The following is a 24163-nucleotide window of genomic DNA, read 5'->3' as shown; positions in this document are numbered from 1 at the left end:
AGAGCCTAGTGTAGCCTTGAGTCTACACAGACATACACAATTTTACACTAGTAGTTCAGAGTGAGTCTGTTTGATACTTGCATCTCAGTCTACTGCCTGAGGTAGGATCACATCTGAAATACACAAGATGCAGTTTGAGGGTAATTTTAATGGAAAGAGAGCTGATGTTTAACTAAATCTATTCTTATTGTAATGTGCATTTAATTCTGTGCCAAGACTTGGCATACAATATATCAGCAAATCTCAGTTATTCTGTGGAATCTGCTGAATTGCTGAGTGGGAGCACACATTGTTAGTTTTACATGCATATCTTATTCCCAATGTCATCTACAATGTCAGCTCTATGCAAATAATGTGTTCCCTGACAAGGTGTGCATATCATGTGTTGTTAACGTTCATCAAAGAAACAGCACAAATTTGATTACGGTAGCTTACCTGTCTTATGCAAATAAGATCATGTTTTGTGTTTTTTATCATGTTTTTGGCTTTTGTGAAACAGACTGTTCTGGCAAGCTGCATTTCCAATCCCCATAGCAAGAAAAGTGTTTATCCTTACATATGGAGAAGAATTCACTTATTTCACTGAACCAAAAAGTCATTTCCTCAATTGATTGTACTACCACTCACTGGTTAGGTAATGGGCCTTGACCATGTGCATTTACACGCTGCTGTCAGCCACGAGTGTCATATCCCACATGCAGTAAAAACACCATATTCCTCATCTAACGCAGGAGCACTGACATCCAAAGCACGTGAGAAGGCTCTTTTTCACCAAAGGTTACGGATTTCTGCTAAGTAGAGCAAGGTGCAGAAAAAAATGGGACATTTTTTTCTATTTAATTGGGGCTCTCACATTAACTTCAAAGCGACAGACAAGTAATTCCCACTCTTTGCTGGAGTTCATTTTCCCAAGCTAAAACCTTGTCCTCTTCATTAAAAGCCCATCCCTCCTCATCCCCTTGAGCCTGTCGTGTTCAAACAGTGTTCTCATCTTCTTGCTAGGCTGGATTAATGAAATATTTGATAGTTAACGTCAAAATAAGAGAAAAGCCATGTGAACTAGGGACCACGGTGATTATCGCTAGGTATAATGAGGTAAGAAAGGTTTTTTTCCTTAACTACAACCTATGCTGTACCATGGTGCTTAAAAAGTTTAAATCAATTTTACCAAGAGGAATCCTTGCAGCTTGCATTAAAATGCCCTGGTGTCCTCAGAAACTTCTTGCTTCATCATTTTCATTGCGTCTTTAAAGATAGCCAAATAGATTTCAAGAAATGCCTCAGTGGCCATGGATTTTAATCTCAATTGTTATCTTGAAAAGTAAATGTCAGAAAACAGCAACCCGTTGACCAAGTTTCTCATAGCAATGCAGGATAACAGACGTGTGTTTTTTCCTATGCATTATTTCAGTCTTCCTCGCCTAAAAATATGCATCTCATTATATGTTCCCCTTTCAGCAGAAGTGATGAGCCTTTTCAAGCTAAAAAGGCCTGCAATGGACACTTATTATTCACTGCAAAGACATGCACTGTGGTATTTCAGTCTACAAGCTCTTCAGCAAGCATCTACAGTTATAGAGAGAAAGGTTCATTAGATGAAGGTGCCCCAAATTGATTGATTGGCTGAACCACTCATGACTCTCTCAGTTCCCAATCAACACTCCACGAGCGGGTCCACAGACACGGCGACAAGAATTCAGGACTCTCTGTGAAGTAATACAAAAAAATCTAGACTCGATATTACAGCTTCCCAGACACAATCTATAATCTCGGGTATTACAGTATATCTGGATAGAAACATCAAGCAAAACTCGAACAAAACAAAAGAGTCGTACGGTTGAAGTCTATGAAGGGCAGGTAAAGAGCAAGGTGAAGTAGGTGTCATTTCCAAATATTCTGGCTTCACTTTACACACATTCTAATTATTTAACAGCCATTACTAATGTAAGAATGTCACCCAACCTGAGATACTCACACCGACACATGCACATTGCTAGACGCACACACTTTTGTCAGACAGAATTTAATAGAACAAGGTTTATTCTAAGCAAGTGGTTTAAAAACTGACAGTTCTTAACCTGACAGGTTTCTTCAAGTGGAAAAAATACAATGGCAAACGTGCATTTACAAGACTGGAATGTTTCTCAAAATGACAGCAGTAAGCTGTAGGGTCTGCTCATTGTTGGGCGACTAATGGAGTACATGTGTTACAGATGAGGCTCTACATTGGTTTTGATCAAGTCAAGCTCTACTTCATTTGACCTAATTACCAGCAGTCGTCAAAAAAAATAAAAAAGTCCCATTCTTATGGTGAATGGGTTTATTTTTTTAGGTAACAGTCACAAGTATGCTTTTATCAATATTCAACCTAAGAACTGTGAGAAGACTGTGTTGAAAAAAATGCTACAGTACAAAAGGACACAAAGTTATGGCATTCCATAAAACAATGTAACAGAAAAATCATGCGAGAGCCAAAACAAACCTCACAAAGCAAAATTACTCTTGAATCAATAGTCCTTATCCTAAGGACCCTACGGGATGACAGTGAATAGACTCTGTGGCCTGAAATGAGGAGGCTCTATTTATTCCCACCTGAGAGTGCATTTAAGTTTAGCTGAAAGCAACAATTCATTTTATGCATTAAATCTCCATCTTGTACATTTTGAATGTTTTGCTCTTTTTAGAGCGCAGAACACAACAGAAACTGACTGCTGTGATACATCTGTTTCTTCTCCCCGTCTCACTTATACACTTGCAGCTAAACTGCCAGGTAATACTCAGGTGGACAAAGCTGTGATGTTCAGTGTCTTGGAAGCCAAGGTATAACGCATGTGGAGAAAAGGATTAGGCACCATTTTCACAAATATAATCTACAAGGGGTGTTTATTTTTTGTCTTCCTACAATCAAAGTGATAACTGTGTGATGTTTCACTTCAAATGCTTAATAAAAGATAAAACAAACAAAAAAACCTGCTAAGAAGTCCTTCTCTGCGTGCAGCTAACAGTTGGATATTGTTTTCATGCAGAGAAATAGACTGAGCCCCTCCAGCTACAAGATCTTTTAAGAGTCTGTCTCTCTGGACAAAAAACAGCAGCACTGGTCATTTATTCAAACAGCTTGAACCAATATTTACATTCAGAGCCAAAAAAGTAAAGAGTAAGCTTTCTTTTTGCCAAGAAAGTTCTGACAGCCTATAATTACATCTGATAAGCTTTGGCCAAGTTCATGTACTTCAGCTACTGTATGAATATTCACTCTGTTTTAGATTAAATGTTACTATCACTGAAACACACTCAGATGTGTCATGTCATTTTATAGCCAAGTCTTGCTAAATCAACAAAGAAAATGTGAATTAATGTGCATTTCCCTTTACACAGATCCACTGTCGCTGCGTCTGGAGCTTAGCGCCACCCGAGACAATTGTGATTGGTTTAAAGCAGGGACGTCACTAAGATTTAAAGACAGGGGGTGCTTAGCCCCCAGGGTATTTGTAACTTGCGTTTGCAAAATCTTTGCACTCACATCTTTTGTTACTGTATTAGAGCTACACTTATGTCAACAACCAGTCAAGAAACCAATATGTTAACAAGTAAAAAGTGACAGACATATCCTCTTCTTCCATTTCTACTCTGTTCAACAAAAGTTACTGTAATGTTAGCTTTTAGACACATCAAAGCTGCATAGGGGAATTTACTTAGGACTTTGCTCCTGATGAGTTCTTCTGTAGGCAATGACTTAAATGCTATCTGTCTGCTCATGTAAATGTGTGATAAAGTAATAGCATACTATGTGTAATTCCTCTCTCTTTAAGATAAGTTGTCCAAAGAATGCTATTTAATTACACTAATTAGTGTAACTGCACTGTGGATTGGTTCAATCAGAGTGTCATTTCGCTGTGTAGTTTGGCTTGCATACAGTATAACCCAAGAACCAGAATTTTAAGGCCTACATTTAGGCAACATCTACATATTTATTTAATTTATCACAGCCAAAGAACGCAGAAAGTTAAGTTGGTCAGAATATAGCTAGCATATATAATAAATATAATGAAATAATTTAGTTTAGTAACAATCAAGTATCAAAAACTGAAAAGGACACGCTGTTGGACGCTGTCCTCCTCTCCTACTCTTTCTTCAATGCCTAACAAAATCAAAATATAAGGGAATGAGAATTGAGCAAAAAAGCTAAATTAAGTTATTGTCATGGCACTTGTGTTGTGTGACAATCTATTGTTTAGCTCTTACAGGCTGCTCTCTGGCTGTTAGTCAGTGTCACCAACTAACAATGGTGATGTTGTACAATAAAATAATTTAGTCCCATTAATGCTTGGTGGTGTCAGGTTAATGTGTATTTATGTTAATGAACAGTTATTTAACTGACGTCATTGTCCCTTTAAAGTCCCAATAATGTTTGTTTGGACCTTATAAGTCACATATTTTTCAAAAGGAGAACTGTCTCTATAAACCACAATAGTTTTAGGGTGGTGTGTATCACGCTCTGAAGGGTTTACCTGAATTCTTTTCTGTTATTATGAGTGTTTTAATCTAACTCCCATAGCTCTAGGACCTCAGGAAAGGGTAGTCCATCTAAACCACCACTGTGTGTGTGTATATGTGTGTGTGTGTGTGTGTGTGTGTGTGTGTGTGTGTGTGTGTGTGTGTTCATGCAGTAGCGAGTTCAGACCAAAAAGTAGCGACGAGACGAGATGAATCCTCCAGTTACTTGCAACGCTCCAGTCTGCAACACTCTGAAAGCTGCCAGTTCACACCAATGCAACGAGACGGTGCATCATCTTGATAGCACGACGACTCTTTGTATTTCTGTCTAACTTCCGACTTTTCGTCTATTTTGTAGCTGGATATATATCATTTGTTGCGTCTAAATATGAATGGGGATACAGTTAGTGATAATGAGATGCTTGATACAGTTGCAGAATCTTTGATTCTCTGCTTTGTTTTAATGTCGCTTGGCTCTCTTCAGTAGCTATAACTCTCTACCTCGCTCGCCCACATACCATTACCGTGCACGTGGGCACTCGTTGAGCCTCTAACACTGCCATTTCGACCAGCTGACAGTTGTAAAATAAAATTAAAACAGACACACTACACACTGACACACACAGATGAATGGTGAAGGAAGATTGATTCACTGTAGTTAGTGATACAGAGTGCACTGTAAAAAAATAGGCCTAACGACATCCCTGGTTTAAAGTGATGCAAACAACCCAGAGTGTTTTTTTTCTCCTATCTAGGAGTGTATGTGTGAAGGGGCCAGACATTACTCCGCAGCGCTGTGGAGATAGGTCTGGCAAGCAAGACTACCACAAAAACTCAGTAAAGACTGTAAACTATGTTTTTTTCATCTTATTGTTTATTTGTTATTGTCTTAAAATACACTCAGTATTGTGTTCCCTAATTCATTGTAATATAGGTCACTAGGGCTGGGCGATATGGAGAAAATCAAATATCATGATATTTTTGACCAAATACCTCGATATTGGTACCGCAACGATATTGTAGTGTTGACTATTGGTGCTTTCACAAAATATGTACACAATGAGATTTTTGATAAATAATCATCAGTAATGTGGATATAATGACTAAGTGGGTAAAGGCAAATAATAGAACAGTTACACAGTCTGGTAAGTTCAGAAAATGACATAACTTTACTGTAATGCAGCCTTTAAAACCAGGAAAAGACAACACTTATTCGTCATATTACGATATGACGATATCAAAATCTAAGACGATATCTAGTCTCATATCACGCTATCGATATGATATCGATATATTGCCCAGCTCTATAGGTCACACAAGGTCTGAGACCCATTACATTAATTTGGATTGATTAAAGAATGAGTATTGTAAGAGCGTGGGGTTGTTTTATATTGTCATAAAATGTAGGAAACATTTTTTGCAAAGAATATGCTACCAAGACAAAGTTATTTTTCAATGCATAATTACATTTCCCAAAAGTCTTCGATGTTTTATGAGCGCTGCTCATGTGGACACTAATTAGCAATATTAATATTATAATTGACTTGCTGTTTGGCATAAGACACACTTTAAGGAAAGTCTCAACAGAGACAAAGACTGAACACATCAGTCCGGTCTCATTAACACACATTTTTTGCTGAGCTGCTGAGCATAACAGAGTAAACCATGGCTGTTATAAAAAAACTAATAAAAACATACATTAATGTCCAATGAAGGCTGATGTGCCAGCTTAAGGTTATACAGTATACAGTAGGGAGAACAAGTATTTGATACACTGCCCATTTTGCAGGTTTTCCTACTTACAAAGCATGTAGAGGTCTGTAATTTTTTATCATAGGTACTCTTCAACTGTGAGAGACGGAATCTAAAGCAAAAATCCCGAAAATCACATTGTATGATTTTTAAATAATTAATTTGCATTTTATTGCATGACATAAGTATTTGATCACCTACCAACCAGTAAGAATTCCAGCTCTCACAGACCTGTTAGTTTTTCTTTAAGAAGCCCTGCTGTTCTCCACTCATTACCTGTATTAACTGCACCTGTTTGAACTTGTTACCTGTATAAAAGACACCTGTCCACACACTCAAACAGACTCCAACCTCTCCACAATGGCCAAGACCAGAGAGCTGTGTAAGGACATCAGGGATACAATTGTAGACCTGCACAAGGCTGGGATGGGCTACAGGACAATAGGCAAGCAGCTTGGTGAGAAGGCAACAACTGTTGGCGCAATTATTAGAAAATGGAAGAAGTTCAAGATGACGGTCAATCTCCCTCGGTCTGGGGCTCCATGCAAGATCTCACCTCGTGGGGCATCAGTGATCATGAGGAAGGTGAGGGATCAGCCCAGAACTACACGGCAGGACCTGGTCAATGACCTGAAGAGAGCTGATACCACAGTCTCAAAGAAAACCATTAGTAACATACTACGCCGTCATGGATTACAATACTGCAGCGCACGCAACGTCCCCCTGCTCAAGCCAGTGCATGTCCAGGCCCATCTGAAGTTTGCCAATGACCACCTGGATGATCCAGAGGAGGAATGGGAGAAGGTCATGTGGTCTGATGAGACAAAAATCTTTTTGGTCTAAACTCCACTTGGGTCTTCCAGCATGACAACGACCCGAAACACACTAGCCAGGGCAACTAAGGAGTGGCTCCGTAAGAAGCATCTCAAGGTCCTGGAGTGGCCTAGCCAGTCTCCAGACCTGAACCCAATAGAAAATCTTTGGAGGGAGCTGAAAGTCGGTATTGCCCAGCGACAGCCCCGAAACCTGAAGGATCTGGAGGTCTGTATGGAGGAGTGGGCCAAAATCCCTACTGCAGTGTGTGCAAACCTGGTCAAGAACTACAGGAAAAATATGATCTCTGTAATTGCAAACAAAGGTTTCTGTACCAAATATTAAGTTCTGCTTTTCTGATGTATCAAATACTTATGTCATGCAATAAAATGCAAATTAATTACATGAAAATCATACAATGTGATTTTCTCGATTTTTGTTTTAGATTCCGTCACTCACAGTTGAAGAGTACCTATGATAAAAAATTACAGACTTCTACATGCTTTTTAAGTGGGAAAACCTGCAAAATCGGCAGTGTATCAAATACTTGTTCTCCCCACTGTATATGTTTACATTTTATAAATGAACCAGTCCTAGCCAGGGTGTAGGCACACTAATCACCAATTATTGTCACTACTCACATTTGCTTATTCAGATTTTAACCCAAAACATGGTAACACTGCGTGTTTTTGTGGTATAACCTGAGCAAGCTAAAACCACCCATAGATTGCAGCCCATTCAGAGAGCTGTTGCAACTATTACATAAAAATCAGACCACATCGTTCTGGTGCTCAGAAACCTCCATTGGCTACCCACTGCTTTAAGAATACAAATTGATCCTCCTCTTGGAATAAAAATGCTTTTAATGGCATTGCTCCTTTGTATATATCAGACCTGCTCTCAGTTTATAAATCCATTAGATCTCTCAGGTCATAAGGCACCAATCTCCTTCATGTTCCAAGAGCATGTTCAATGTCCGGTGAGATTGCATTTAGTATTTATACACCTAAAGAATGGGCAGCATGTCCTGCACTGAATGTACACTTGCACCAACAGTGTGGCCACTTAAAAGCAATCTTAAGACCCCCTCCTAGCCTTGTTGTTATACATTCTCAATATATATCCCATTAAATGAATAAATTATAAGTAATAACTTGTAGTTACTTAGATTTTTGCAGGCTAAGGAGTGAGTACACGTACAGTGTACATGTGATGTTTTATACCATTCATACATATAGCTATAAAAAGTAAGCATTCCACATATTTTTTGCTGTATGCACCACAATGACTGCCGCTGTATAAGAACGCTGTGGGCCACATAGGGCGGAGGTTGGGGTGGATGGGTGGTTCCTAAAACACAACACTTTCAAGCCAGTTCACGTCCCTGCAAAAACAAAATACTTTAACCCAGGAAACGTGTGTTCGTTCCTCTGGAGTGTGTTTTAATTCAAACCCCAAACCTTTTCCTAAACTTAACTAGTCGTTTTGGTGCCTAAACTTAACTTGTATGCTGGTCAGGTCTTGTATAAGCAGTACTGTCTGGGGCAAAGTTATCAACGGTCAAATTAAAAGACAGAATTATGATCAGATATAATCGCAGTTTATATATCTTAGTCAGACATTCAAATAGAGGTTTAGTTTAACAACAAGCACAAGAAGGATTTGCTCCTACACCGAAACATTGTAGAGTAGATACAGTGGCGTGACTGAAAATTACTAACTTTTCATGAAAGATGTTTACCAACTTTAGACACTTTGACTCGTATTTTCAAGTTTTATTTAGTAATTATTAAGAAAATATCACAAACCAAAATGTTGGCCAGGAGATTGTGATACTGGCACATTAATAAATCTAATTGACTGTCAATCAACCACTTAGAACTGATTTTCTTACCAAATGTCCCAAATGTTTGTGCACATCTGACTGTCCGTCCTGTTAATTTTAATCAAGCAGCTGAGTCTATGTGAAGAGGTTGGTTAGGCCAACTCCAGGCCAAAAACTTCCCCCCAGCTACTTTTGTTAATGCCTGGTGCTTTAAGGCCACAGGTGTGTGATTATTTTCAGGAAACTGTACACATTGTGTGGTGAGAAAAAAATTCCTAACAGCTTTAGGTTATCTATGACTTAAAACATAATCAGTGAAATGTCACCCTGGAATCATATATCATGCTCCCACGACCTGTGGTTGCCTTAAAGCTTCATGGCATTGTGTGCATATTACTATTTTTAGGCTTGGGATAGAGAGAGCTGTGTATATGTGCGTCTGTTTGAGTGTGTGATGAGTGAGAGAGAGAATTTGGAGATGTTTTATTTGTGAAGTAAGTGTGTGTGTGTGTGTGTGTGTGTGTGTGTGTGTGGGGGGGGTGGATCTTATGTGCGTCAGGATTCATCCCTCTGAGACTAAAATTCTCCACATGCCTCAGCCAGTTGTCTTGGGTCTTGTTTTTTTATTTTATTTTTTTTATTTGTGTAGTGTCAACTTGTGTAACCTAGATGTTTGGAATTACTGGAAATTCTGAATGTTAAAATGTATAGATTCCAGCTCCAGCATCATTAGACCACACATGATTGCTTTCATTTAAAGCTGCATTAATCATTATTTTATGTTAACAATAGATCAAATGACTATGGGTAATGTGAAAGGGGTTGATGTAGTGACAAACCCATAGATCATTGTTACCCAACCATGCAGTTCCTGTCAACTTTTTAGTGTCTTTCAGAAGTTTGTTTTGGCTTTACAGCCCCCAAGATGTTTTGATTAACTCTCATTGCACTCATTAGCATCCTTTAAAAAAACAACAACTCTAAAATCCACTGTAAACTACCTGCCCAGCACCAACAACACAAAGACTAACCTAGCCACTAACTGGTGAACAAAGTGAAGCATTTAACAGCTAAAGAGCCAAGTACAGAACAAAGAGGCAAGTAAATATTGGACTCTGAAGTCATTTCTAATGTTGCTCCATGTCTGCTGGATGCATAAATAAGCAACACATTTGCCACAGCCACTTCAGAAGGTGATATTACAGTATGTCAATTTGTGTTTACAGCTCATTGAACTGCCCTCAAAAATGAATGTGAGTTTAAAAATAGGTCTAAAAGAACTTTTTTTAAACATTAAAATTATGATGTGCCTTTTTACGGTTACATTTCCAAAACGACAAAATGTGTTTTGCTATAGTTTTGAACCATCTTAGCAAGATTTAAATTTCGAAACTTCAAAACCTTTCTGTAATGAGAAATACCCAGAGATATTCAAAACAGACTCTGATTTTGTTACAGCACTAAACAGCCCCTCCAAACCACCCCATATTTTCACAGGGCTCACTGTTCTAATCTAATCTAATTAATTTTTTTGTGCAACACATTTCACAATATTTCAATAATCATGAAGTGCATATAGAAGCGAGGTTACAGAGGGTCCATGCAATCGTCTTGCATGGTAAAGATACAGAACATATACCATATCCTGCCACTCCAGCCACAGATGAATACTCATGCTGAAGTGTGAAATTAAAACATGGCCACACTGTTTATCGGTCCACGCCTACAAATGGTGCAGCCAACGTTTAGTCAAGCTATTATCATAGTATGATCATTCACATCCTTCCTCTCTATTTGCGTTCTGTACAGCAGTATTTATTTAGAGCTGAGGCAAATATTAATTCATGCAAATCGAATTTCAATCAGCAAACACATGGACACCTGCAAACTGCCTTACAAATGATAGAAAAAATATTCTGCATATCTGCTTCTCTCTAACAGTTTCCCCTTCAAAGCTTGAGCTGTCAGTGGTTCCCTGAGCAAAAATGAAAAATTCCCTCCAAGGGCAGCTGTTAAATGAAAATGACATTTAATGTTAACTTACTGATGCAGTGGTTTGATCCTGCTCATTAGATGAACTTTAACTGAAGGGCAAGTAAACAACAAAGAGCTATCAGCCTCTATCTAATTTTTGATTCACAGGGCAAGGGGCCCAAATATCAACAGCATGATAACTGCTCAATTATAGCTTTTGCAGCTGGTGTAATTGGCAAGTTGCTATTGTAGTTTGCCACTCTTATTAAAATGGGCAATTCAATAAAGGGGAAACACTATTATGCAGCCTCTTTATTACTTACAGACATATCTGCTGAGAGTTTTATATGGAGGAAAGGTTACACATGGCTTACAGTATACACACAAAGCTAACACATGCACATCGTGGAGCTAACCAGCACACTGTTGACCACTGCCCTTCTCAAAGAGACTTAGGTAATCATTTTTGAAGCAAGGAAGATCATTTTAAGACCCTTTAATTCCAATCAGCCTAGCATTCTCAAACATACTTGTCTAACACTTAAAGTTTCCTACTCTCTACAAGACACAGCTGCCCAGTCAGCATTAGTTATAGTGCACATTCAGAGGCTTAACAAAAGGGTGAAGGAGCTGAGGAACAAATTGCCCTTTAGGATTCTGTTACGTTCTACTGTAGATTATTCGACTGTGCTCCCTACAACAGTAAGGTCTGTGTGTTAACTAAATCTTAAAGAACAGGATCCAACATATTAACACAGAAATAAAATATTTCATTAACCTGAAGAAGAACAAAAAAGTTATTTAAGATAAGGGGTGCAGCGTGGACAGAACTAGTCATTGTGTTTGAGAGTGACAAGGAGAGAGAGATGAAGCAGCGGGAAAGAACAAGAAAAGCCCAGAATAGATCTGTAGTGTGTCCATATGCTTAGTTTTTCTTATTCAAATCAAGTTCCATTTTCCATTAATTGTGAGACTATTGGTGTTGCCACATTGAGATAACTTGAAATCATCTTCTCCCTTAATGCTTCAGTGGGGACTTTGACACAGATTTCTGCTACACCTGCCAGCCACGACGGTTAGTCAAGTCTACTAAGACCTAATGCAGCCTACAAGCTTTTGGCTATACATTTACAACACCTTAAGACCAAGCTGATGAAATGTTGTAATCTCGACCTGGAGGTCATAGCAGCCCATTGGTCCTTCCAAAATGAAAAAAAGTCCTCTGAATCTTTACTGGCTGTGTTTTGACAGTTTTACTGTAATTTTCATTGTGACTGGTACAAGTCTGCAGCTGTCCACGGAGGCTGAAAGTATGACTGAGCCTCATAGACGGATGAACTGGGAATCAGTTGCCTGATTGTCAGTTAAGAGTTAATGATCAGTTAACGAGGGTCGGATATCGTTCAGAAAAAAAATATATCTAAATTAGCATCCTTATTTGTCATCTCAGTGTTATCCTTTAAATATAAGTAAAATGCAATCAATTCATATGTCTAAGCATGAACTGATTTACTCTATATAAGCCTTTTAAGTTATAAATCAAAACGCAAAAATAATTTACACTTTTACAGGAAGTGGCAGCAAATTTGGAAGTGAGGAAAATATTCAGTGCTGAGCTGAGAGTGCAATCCAACTACAGCCGCCACTTGTAAAGTTTTGCACAACTTTTGTCAACTTCCATGGCACTCTTATTTGTTTGACTCCTCAGACAAATTCCTTTGTTTCTCCCTTGTGGTTGCTATTTTCCCCTCCCAAAAAAACAAACAAAAAGAGACTATGGGCTTGATCACTTCTACCTGACACAGACCACAGGCAGCCATTAATGCTTGCTACTTTTTTTTTTGGTGTGACACCTCTCTGTTACTTCTTTATTTCCCAAAGCAATGGAGGATCTGTCTCTCTCACCAGCCCTGAACAGAATACTGCAGAGCATTGCAATTTCACGCACTCACGACAGATAAATCTTTCTGCTTGGCTGGCCATGAATCTTCTAGGGCTGAGTGGCCTCACAGTGTGGCACTGTTGCACCTGATGTTAGAGAAGCTGCACCCTTTGAATCTTGGGATGCACCTGCATTGCTTGGAAATCCGTTTTTATTTGTATGCCACCAAGGCTACAATTAGAGAAAATTAAAAGGGCCATCTGGGTTTTGAAAAAGTGTTATTTTGTTGATATAACTGTAATTCTTCTCTAAGAAAGTGAAAATAAACTAAATTGAACTGACTACATTAGTTTGGACTTGTACTAAGGTGCATGTCATAGAATACAGACTAAACTATCATTAAAATATTAGGGGTGCACGATTCAGAAAATGTCACGATTCGATTCAATATCGATTTTTAGGCTCACGATTCGACTCAAAATTGAGTTTCGATTAAAAAACGATTCTCGATAAAAAAAAAAAAAACGATTCAAAGTATGTAAATTTAGTTACTTTCCCGTGTGATTGCAATAGACATACAATAAAAAAATTAAATGTTTTTTTTTTTTTAAATATGAATTGATTTTTGGAATTCTATGAATCGATTTTGAATCAGTAGAGCTTGAATCGCGATTCAAATATGAATACATTTTTTTGCACACCGTAATAAAATTTCATATTAGATGTTATATTTTTGCATTTTTTGGATTTACTCTCCCACACATACACACTATCAGCCTTTACTGTGAGGCCATATCTGTAACCTTCAACAAATGAACCTTTAGTTTCTTTCCATGCTGGCGTCACCCTCTTCCATACCCCTCAATCATCAGATGCTATCCTACTGAGCGAGCCATGACAATAGGCTGCCTATGGAGCAAGACACAGGCAGAATATCAATGGAGTCTGGCTGGCCTGAGCCACGCTACTCTTCATCTCTCATTTCCCAAATGTGAGCCTCTGGAAAGAACTGGCCTAAACCTAGACTGATGAAGACATCAGTGCTTTTTAAGTATTCCCTGCACACTTTTACCCAAACCTGTAGCTGATGGGAACTGTAGTACACATTGAATAAAATAACATCGTAAAAGACAAGAGAAAGAAGATTCTTGGTGGTCATTATAATCAGCACTAATCACATAATATCAATAAATTCCATCTCACTGATTGAAACCAGCTAGATGAATACCCATCAGTCTGCAACAACCTACAATCACAGAAATACCGTCAAATCAAGATGTGTACCAGGTTTGAGCATTAATTGTGTGCTATAGTCCTCAGGGAGATCTAAAAACTTTAACTTGAATAAATGTGGAAGTCCAAGTCAGACTGCACTGAACTGATGTTCAATATAGCACAGGGTTTTTTATTATTCATGCCACTCAATAATAAACTAATTACAATGGCTTTTGGGCTATACATTTGGCCTTCTGTTGCGTGCTATTGTACAGTATAGATCGATAGACTGAAGTTCAAGGCATTAGACAGTGCTTTACTATGTGGTACAATAAAATGAGCTGTCTGTGCCCTCAGTTTGGTACGGATCATGTGCACTCTATATCATCAACTCAAGTCTATTTTAAAAGTATTTTCTGAGGATTTACTGCATTTTTAGTGAACTACAAATCGTAAATTCTTTAAAGCTGATGCAGAGACAGTCTGCTCTATAAATGAGCATTATGAAATTTTCATTTTCTTTACAGAATAAACTGCATACTCTTCAGTGTTTTATTAGTGTTGTCCATTAGTTGAGTCTGTCCTATCTGAAGCAACTCCATGTGAAATATCGTATGACAAGAAAGATGTCTCCCTTGGCTTCTGGCGTGGGGAGAGCTCAAAATGATAACACTGTCCTAGACAATCCAAATCACATGTGTTTCTAAATAGTGGCACTCTGAAAGAAGCAAGCTCACACCGAAATTATTATCCATTTCGCGAGTAGGTCGAGGCATTTTATAACAGCTTTGACAATGCTACCACACAAGCAAGAACGCAGACTAATACACGTTAAGTATTGATCGTGGTGCACATCATGCAAATTGCCTTGCCTTCATGCGTATGGAGTGTTGTTTCTTTAGAGCGCTTGAGTAAGCTGACGTGTTAAGCGCGTGAAATAAACTACCGTGCATGGTGCCTGGATAAAGCCATAGATCTTGCAATGTGAAGGATAAAACTGTGCCAGTCAAATATATGTAGATTTCGATTATATTATTCGCAAGGATTGCGATGGCACCTGCGCGTAACAGGCTCCGATAAAGGATGGCATTTTCCAAATACCAACTGCTATGTGTTAGAAGTGGATGCATTTGTCTGACATAACTTCACATAATGTAATATAATGTAATCCCAACAAAAAAAACAAAAAAAACTCAGTATTTAAAAATGTTCTTACCTCAGGGACGTACCCGATGTATTCCAAGTGCACCAAAGGTCATTGCGCAAATATTCAGAGGACAAGACGTAGGAGTGAAGAGAAGTAGGTTAGGCTGCACAATACCTAATCCAGTTCCAAGTGTCCTTCAGACGTCGTCAACCCTCTAATCTTCAAAGCGAAAGGGGTCGGAGCCTCCCGGGCGCTCAGAGCCTTTTTATAATCTCACCACTGTCAATTTATGCGTGTGGCTCACTTTCTCTTGCGCAGCCGGTTAGACAAAGTTGTCCGCTTTTTTACCATTAATGCAGGCGACCCTGCACAGAGATGTTTACGTTTTCCAATGAAAAAGTGCAATAGATTGGCTCGGTCTTCAGCGAGAAAGCCCGTTTACCATTCCTGACAAGTAGCAAGTCCAACCACCCGCCGAAAAGATTCACACATCATCTAGCGGGATGTGGAGACGGCCGAACCATTAAGCGATTCTCCGGGAAGATTAACCCATGATACGTTGTGCTGATTTCCCCCCATACTTCCTCTTTTCTTGCGCTCTGGCGCCACCAAAAGTTGTCCTGGAGAGTTTTATCCACACGCAGGATTCCCAAATGTCTTCATGTGCAGCACCCTATAACCACATTTAAGCCAATTGATACGATTTTGATAAGATTTTGATTTAGACGCACCTTCCGAGATTACTTAAATTGAGTAATATCATTTGGTGCAGGGATTTGATTCCCTTCTCATGTTGTTATTCTACTCGGAGCATCAAATGAATTAAATATCAGTGAGGTGGAACTAATCCAAATCTCTCTGGAGCCTCACTGAACGCCCTCAGTATACAGCTTGATGGTGTTTTGACCTTATAGCCCAAATAATAAAACATCTCAGAATGTGTGTTATGGCTACAACCAGTTCTTAATAATGCTTAGAATCAGTTTTCCTGTCATCATTACAGGACGTGCTTTCCCTCCAAACGCGGCTGTTGTATTTCCTGCCTTTAGCCGTTACGTGACGTGTCACGCACACCTGTGTACACAATTCCCTAATCATGTCTACAGCATTTAGGCTACGCACTTTCCCTCATTTCCCAGCTGGACCTTTACTGTTTCTCCCACCCTGTTGTGACCATTTATCTGCCTTTTTGTCTGTCTCATTAACAATCTTGACGGACCCTGTTTTTAATAACCAACGTGTAAACTTTGATTTAACTTAATCTGCCTGCCTCCAAGTCCTGCATTTAACCCCAATCTTCAATTAGGGGTCCTGAAGAGTATACTGATCCTCCTAACATATCTTAAAACATACTTAACACTGTTATATTACCTTCATTCTTCACGATTTCTCCTTATTTTTGAGAAACTCTGTTTGCAGTCTCAGAGATCCCAGCTGTAAAACATTGTTAAAAACAGTTGTTTTTCATTATTCTCCATATCTAAAATTGGAGTTGACAGTACTTTTACGCTGCACTATTTGATTGTTTTTGTAACGGTTTGTTAATAAAGGGTCTAACAGGGAATTGACAGCTCTGGGGTCAAATGATTGACCACAAACAATCAGTAAGTAGTGCCTCTCTGTAGGATAGCATGTTGTACATTTCTTTGTTGGTCATTTCTGTATTTTGTCACCTTCATTAAATGTACATGCCCAGTTTGTGTCAAAGGGAAGGGTAACCACTTTAATAGTGTTCTACATGGTTTCAATAAGGCCAGAAGAAAAGGCTAAAAAAATGTTGAATTTGCAGTTATTATCATCTTTACTCATATAGCATTCAGGTCTTTAGAAGCCAATGTCAACAAAACAAAGGGGTTAAATCTAATACCTGCCAGGCAAATTAGACATTTCCAGTTCTTCTGTTGTTTTTTTGGATATACATGAAGCATATAATTACCTGCTGTTGCTTTTTTTTATAGGTTGTCGACAATAATGGTAGAGCAGGTTTGACACTCCTATAACAGAGCAATTTATAACTGCCAAAGAACATTTTGACATTACAATTCATGTGTAAAAGTAAGAATGAACTGCGAGGACCTTGGGTGCTGTGTTTGCAGTTTGCATCTGCAAAACAATCTGCAATCTGCAATCTGCATACCATCTATTTATCAGGCAGGATGTGAAAGATCAGTTGAGATTTGTCTATTTGTTTCTGTAAATCTCGCTAAGCAGAGTAAAAACACCCTCAGTGTCAAGTGCATTAGATGCAAGTGCTGAATCTGCACATGAGATTGTATAGTATAAAGTGCCTATAGTCTTACCTGAGCTTATCCCACACTGATCCCATGTACAGTAAGCTCTGATTTGCAAATTCCAAACTTCCAACCAGGTGTATGCAAATACATCAACATTTTTAACTGTTTTTTTTCCCAACTCTTCCACTTCTTACTGTGAAAGAAAAGATTAGACCTAAAACTAAATCCGGTTTGAAATAAGACCAGGGTCTGTTATGGTTTCGTTTTTTTGCTTTGTTTTCTGTTCTAATTTGTATCTGGTATTTTAGTTCTATGTCTTGTCTCCTTGTGTTTGTGTAATTTACGGTCTTGTTTTGTATTATGTTCTGTTTCCTGTTTTATTTTGATAGTCTGTTTTCTGTCTTGTCATGTCTAGTTTTGCTTCCTGTGTTTTCCCGCCTGTTTGATTGTCTAATGTGCTCCACCTGTTCCCCAGCCCTGGTGTCACCTGTCCCGTGTTTGCTCGTTACCTAGTTTATTTAGCCCCTGTGTTTCCTTTGTCTCTTGTCAAATCGTTTTGTGTCCTTGCCCTTGTAGTGGTGTGTGCAGTAAGCCTTGCACCCTGTTGGTTCTTGACTGCACCTTAACTAGACCAAATTAGCTCCACCCAGACCAAACCCCCTCATTAGCTGAGCTTATATAAAACACCTGTATCATCATGGCTGCCTCTTGGCTTTGTCTCTACCTGTTGGTTGCCACATGGGACCATCTCTGTGACTTGTAGGTAGGTAGGTAGGTAATTGTGTTAAGTCAGTTTATGCTTTTAAGGTGTTTTTAAATACTGAGATGTGTATTTTGCAGCAGTCCGCTGCCTGCCTGACTGTTCCCCTGCCTGGATATGTATGCCTGCCTGTTGTAAAAAAGGGTACTAAACAGCCGGTGACATTAAAGAACAGCTTGTTTATTGCTAAGGCCATATGGTCAAAATTAAATGATTTTAATAACTTATTTCACTAGTAAATTGCTGTTCAATGACAAACAACCAGATAGGAAATGGACATTTACAATAACTTTAAATGCACCACGAGGCTGTAGTTTACCAGTTTCATTGAACGCACCGTCTGTGTTTCTCCAACGGCAGCTGCAGATTGTTAATACCGGTGTTGAATCCTCTAGAATTAAAACGGTCAAACTTTACACCATTTAGCGTTAGCTGTCAGCATTTTAACTGTTTAATCCAGCTACTAGCTAGCGGTAGGCTAACGTTAGCTGCTGTTGAGTATTGTGTTAACTAGCGTCACATGCAGCGGGGTTTGTTTCCTGTAACGTCTGTTTCAGAGAGAAGCGCAGACATATCAGTGGCACCAGATTTTCGTCTGTATGCAAACGTCAATATGGAATGGATTAATCTGCGTTAATTTTAACGCGTTTTTTTCTCAGATTAATTAATCGAAATTAACGTGTTATTTTGACAGCCCTAATATATAAATAAAAGAGTAATACGTCTTTCCTATTGCAATTTGATTTAAACCTCATTTCTAACATCCCTTTTCAGGCACTTCCAGTCATAAATTATCCATTATTAAATTAATATTTCTTTTGTAACCCCGTCTGTCTTCAATAAGTGAACCTGTTGAAGCCTTTTGTATAACTGGGGTGCTTGTTGAAGTAGAAATAAACATATCTTGGGGTGAGAGTCCCCAGGTGGTGTCAGTTAGACTCCGGTGGCAGCTCCTCCCCTAGCGCCACCTGCCTTGCCACACCCTGTTAGTTTGTCTGTATCCTGTCAAGTGTGTTTTTGGAATCTTCACTTTTTTTGTTATCTTTTCTCTGGGGACTTTTTGAATTTGTGACTTGGTCTTTTGCCTTCCTCAGTTTTGGCCTCCTTGTGTTTGCCTTTTGCTTTTTGGATCCCTTTTGTTGGTTTGCTCCCTGTTTTTTGTATGAATAAATCCTTGAGCTCAACCCTTCTGCCTGCCTCTTCCTACATTTGGGTCCTTTCATCCCCGGAAACGTAACGGGTCAAAACTTTCCTACAAAAGGAAAAAACCTTTTAGTATCAGAAGGAAAAACACACAATACAAGCAAATCATTTGTTTAATGCAATTTCAAGGTTATGTTCCTTTTCAAGACTTGATTTACGCTATTCTGATTTTATGTTTTATGCTAAACTTGTTATACAAGACTGATCTAATTATTCTACAGCCACAACTGACCATGTTGATAATGGTAATCTACATCAATAACATCACAAATGTTGAGAGGGCAACAGTCAAATGGCCTCTTCACATTTGTTCAGACCTGTCTTGTTATATGTATATAGGCTGCATAATTAATAGTGTTAGCAAGCTTGACATATGAGGAGGCTTATATAGTGAGTTTGAGCCTTCAATTACTTTTTTGTTTTAAATGTAATGTTAACTCTTTACCAACTGGTGTCAAAACGGTTTCAGTTTGGTCATGTAATGTACTCTACAGAATCATGCTGCTGTGTTCTTCCAGCTCATTCTACAGTGCCATAAACAGCCTAGATGTTGCCATTTATTAGTCTGCAGTGGAATGAAAAATGACTGTTACCTGGTTGGTTACCATGGTTGCTGTGCACATATAAACTATATTTTTATTCCTAAGCATTGTCTTACTCTGGATATCGAGGACATTCATAAGCATGGCTGTCATGAGAATGAATTCTCAAATTCTTTGCTGATGTTCTTACGAGACTTGGAGTGCAAAAATCAATTTGCTTATAATTAGAGCTCAATTCCCCTCATGTATTTCGGACAATGTCACAGGCCAGGACGTAATTTTTCAATACTTATCAAATAATGGTTAATGAAAAGCAATTTCACAAATGATTTGTTGAAGAAATGTCTTAATTAGAAAATACTAGAATATAAATCCTAATTTATATTCAAGTAAACCACAGAATACAAATTAAGCAATTTATTGTCTGGACAATATCCTGCATGCCAAATTTGAATCATGTAAGACCTTCACTATAACCCTTGTAAAATACAATTAAAACTTCAAGGCTTTTTTTTTCTTCAAATGTAAACCTCGAATGCAGTTAGTCGAAGAACACAACATATGCAACATCTAATACTTGCAATAAACAGTCATTATTCAACATCAAACGTTTCATTAAAGACACCACATAAGCATGGGGCATGAATTAGTCTGTCTGATCGAAGGGCAGAATAAGGAAATGCTAAATGATCCCTTATCAGTATTATGGGACCAACATTTTTTTTAATTATATTTGTCATGGTCACACAACAGGCTACAAGAGGGTCAACCATGGTTTGAGTTTCTTCTTTTTGCAAAAACAGATGTAACAATGGTTAAATTACTCTACTTTTGCATAGTAAGTATTGAAAAATAAAATGGGTTTTTGAGGTCAAAAGAAAATGCAGGAAAAACATACACACTTCCAACAAACATGAGTTTCAAGTGCCATAAACCAAAGCCTCTGATATGGAATTGTATAAAAATACATGAAATAGATCAGCACTGTCATATGGAAAGGTGAATGATAAACTTCTATCTGAAAAATTTGCTGTGTAAGGTTATACCCATCTGTGAACCCTCGGGTGCCAAGAGATTCTCGCTTAATTTAGCATGAGATGGAAGCTAAGGGAACCTGCAGCAATGGACACTATATGCTGTGTGATTGCATGTCCAAGCAAAGACGTGCTTGATGTAAAACTACGTCTAAAAGATTTGTGAATGTCAGGTATGAACATTATTATTTTTAATTGAATACATACTGTGTACATATACTTATATTGTTTATACCTATATTTATATTGTTTAATATTCCATTTAGAGAATGTGTGACGTGCACCAACAACACCAAAACAAATTCCTTGTATGTGTTAAAAAACGTACTTGGCAATAAAACCCATTCTGGTTCTGTTTAGGAATTTTAAGCCATACTTCAATCTAAGACAGGCATTGAAGCAGCTCATGCTGCCATAGGCATCCTCATGTGTGTTTAATGTGTGTTTATTTGAGTGATTGTGAGATGCAAAGCAGGCTGTGCCATCCCGTGCTGCAGATTGGATGGTCAAAGGAAGTCCCGCCCAGTTCCTGGAGGTGGAAGCTGATTGGTGCGGCATGCCACCACTGACCAGCCAATTGAGGAAGGCTGCCTCCAAGTTAAAAGGCCTGATTGATTGCAGCTGAGGGCAGCTGCCGGATCAGATTCATTTGTGAAAATATTTGTGAGAGTGAGGAAGTGGGCCAAGGTTTGAGTTTTAAAAACTGATTCCATCTTTGTATTTAACAGGTTGATTGTTTAGTCACATTAGGTTCAGGGGTGCTGTGAGTATTGTGTTTTGTAAAGTACCTTAGTTAGAGAGGACTTTTGTTTAACCTTTTGCTTTCTTATAATTGTAGAAATAGTCTTCCTATTGAGGATCTCTTTTTGTTATATTCTGTTGTTGATTTCCACAGCACCCACTGGCCCATTTTTCCTTTTTGTAAGCTCCTTTGTTAAATTTGCCGTATTCAAAATAAATTTCCTTTCAAATACCAATTACACCTGGTTTTCTGTTTATGTCCTGATACCCCTAGCTACAGGACGTAACACTTCTCTACACAAACTAAATGACTAAACTCAACACCACTAGTAAATCTCATTAATCACTGGGTAGAAGCTGGAGAAACATTATTATGCAACGCATGCTACTTCTCGTGAAAATGGTCCTTGAGGTGTCCCTTATTGATTTCCAGGTAGGTTGGAATCATTCGTCCATAAACACTGAGCTTAATCATAATTACTCAATTAGGTGTTCGGCCAATGACTGCGAAGAGATGTTTAATCTAATTAAAATCCATTTGTGGTTGTCTGACATATCCTTTAGCCAACAGATTTAAGGGATATAGCATTGTTGTTTAAGCACAAACAATAACAAAGTTTTCAGGGGGAATTAGTGCTAAATGGCTCAACATGCAGCACTTGGCCAAACCACAAATCTCTCAGTAAGCTCTCGATGAATAAAACATGTGGATTATATCAAAGAAATGTCGAGGTTTTTGTCTGTGAAAATCACAACCTTCTTTGTTATGCAGATAAAGATGTCAGATCTGGGTCTCCTTTACTATGCAGTAACATTTCTTGACAGCTTGAATGATTCATTACACTCCACCAGAGATGTACATCCATCTGACTTTGAATCCAGAGTGAACACTTCTCTGATTTACATGAAGGATCTTACTTTCTCTGATCATTTTTCTAGCAATTTGAAACATATTCACAGTTTTCACAGTCCCACCTCATCTTTTGTAACATGTGTCCTGTTGGTTCTATCCTTGTTAAAGTAGTGTATACAACCACTGTTTCGTGTTTAATTTCAAACCAGCTTTGATATCTGGTTACCTACAGTAAAAAAGTATTGGCTCCCAAGTTTTATAAGTGTCGAAAAATTAATGCCACCACAGTTAAGTAGTTCAATGGTCCTGACAGCGCATCATTTTTCATGTGTGAGGTCTTCCATGTGTTGATATCAGAGAATAAATGTAGATTCTAAAAAAGTTGTCATTTATTCGAATGTAGTTAACTATTTATCAAATCTATATGATATGCTTTTTACATATTGCTACAAACACAACCATGTTATGCTAATTGATTCAGTTTAAGAATAACCATCCCTCAATTAGTTTTCAAAACACAAAACAAATCCGGGGCAAGTTGTCATGGACTGCTTGTAATTTTTCATAATTAATCAACATCTTGGACCCTGTGAACATGACACATATTGCAGCACAGAACAAAATGTGACACATTTTAGTCCCAAAAGTGAGTGCTCACTGTGTTATGCCTGTGATAATAATATGCAGTATGCTTTGCCAAATCTGATCCTCTGCCACTAAAAATCATCATTATTGCTAGTGATTCCACAAGTTGTCTTCTACAATCAGATAATGAAAAATGTAACCTCCCAGGCAGCCCTCTGATTGGTATGCATGAGGCAACACACATGTTAGGATGGATTTTGGAATGAGGATTAAAGCAAACAAGAGCCCGGCCAATGACAGGTGTTTGCCAATCAATGTGTGTCAATGGCAGGTGGTAGTCAGTCACAAATGTGCCAACTGATTTGGCTCCCCATTGCACATTATTTACAAGGCAACTGTCAGGACCAGAGAGTGAAGGGTGACAGCCAAAGCATGGAAGAAGTCATGTAGACAGCCATTCTTCTCATACATCATTATTTATATCACATAACCAGCAAAAACGACATCACTGTAAAACAAATGTGTTAATCAAGAGCAAATGAAAGTAGATGTAATATAAGCAATATGGATGTGATAGTCAGTGAACAACAAATAGAATTGATCCGTATGCTGACACTGGAGGCAAGAAATGCCCTCTTAATTAAAGAGCAAATGACAGCTAGGAGAGACACACTTGGGTTCATGAACGCAGTTAAACTTCCCATATAAGGAGGCATTCTTAAAGTCCTATGCCTATCCTGAAAAAAAGTCAATAAGAAATAAATTAAAACGTGGAATATTTTACTTGGAAAGCATATAAGAAATCTCTGAAGTAATAACTGAATTTACATTTTTCCAAGATAGTGCTGCTCTCCTGACACACCTAAGCAGCAGACTTAAGAGTCAAGGTGCCTGTACAGTACCACTTATCCTGTTAATGAGAGACTCCAGTGTTCTGCAAGCAGACCATACAGTGGAGAACATACCTGATTAGTAGCTGATTTACAGCAGGGGTCTTCAACGTGTTTTAGGCCAAGGACCCCTTAGCTGAAAGAGACAGAGTAGGGGCCCCCTACCACATGTATTTTATAAAATGTAGCTGCATATTCAACTAGACCGGATGGAGG

General features: G+C 38.4%; 1 protein-coding gene across 1 annotated transcript in view; it reads right to left on the bottom strand.

Moving 5' to 3' along the window:
* LOC144532682 (protocadherin-15-like) overlaps positions 1–15583 on the bottom strand; it is a 240273-nt gene extending 224690 nt beyond the window's left edge. Inside the window, exon 1 of the mRNA XM_078273587.1 lies at positions 15175–15583. The gene's annotated coding sequence lies outside the window, so the exon portion shown is untranslated. The remainder of the gene's footprint in view (positions 1–15174) is intronic.
* Between the last annotated feature and the right edge of the window lie 8580 nt (positions 15584–24163).

Source organism: Sander vitreus, chromosome 17 (genome assembly GCF_031162955.1).
Source record: "Sander vitreus isolate 19-12246 chromosome 17, sanVit1, whole genome shotgun sequence".
Taxonomy (NCBI): Eukaryota; Metazoa; Chordata; class Actinopteri; order Perciformes; family Percidae; genus Sander; species Sander vitreus.
The sequence above is the reverse complement of the archived record's forward strand: the minus strand, read 5'-3'. Positions and strand labels throughout refer to the sequence as shown.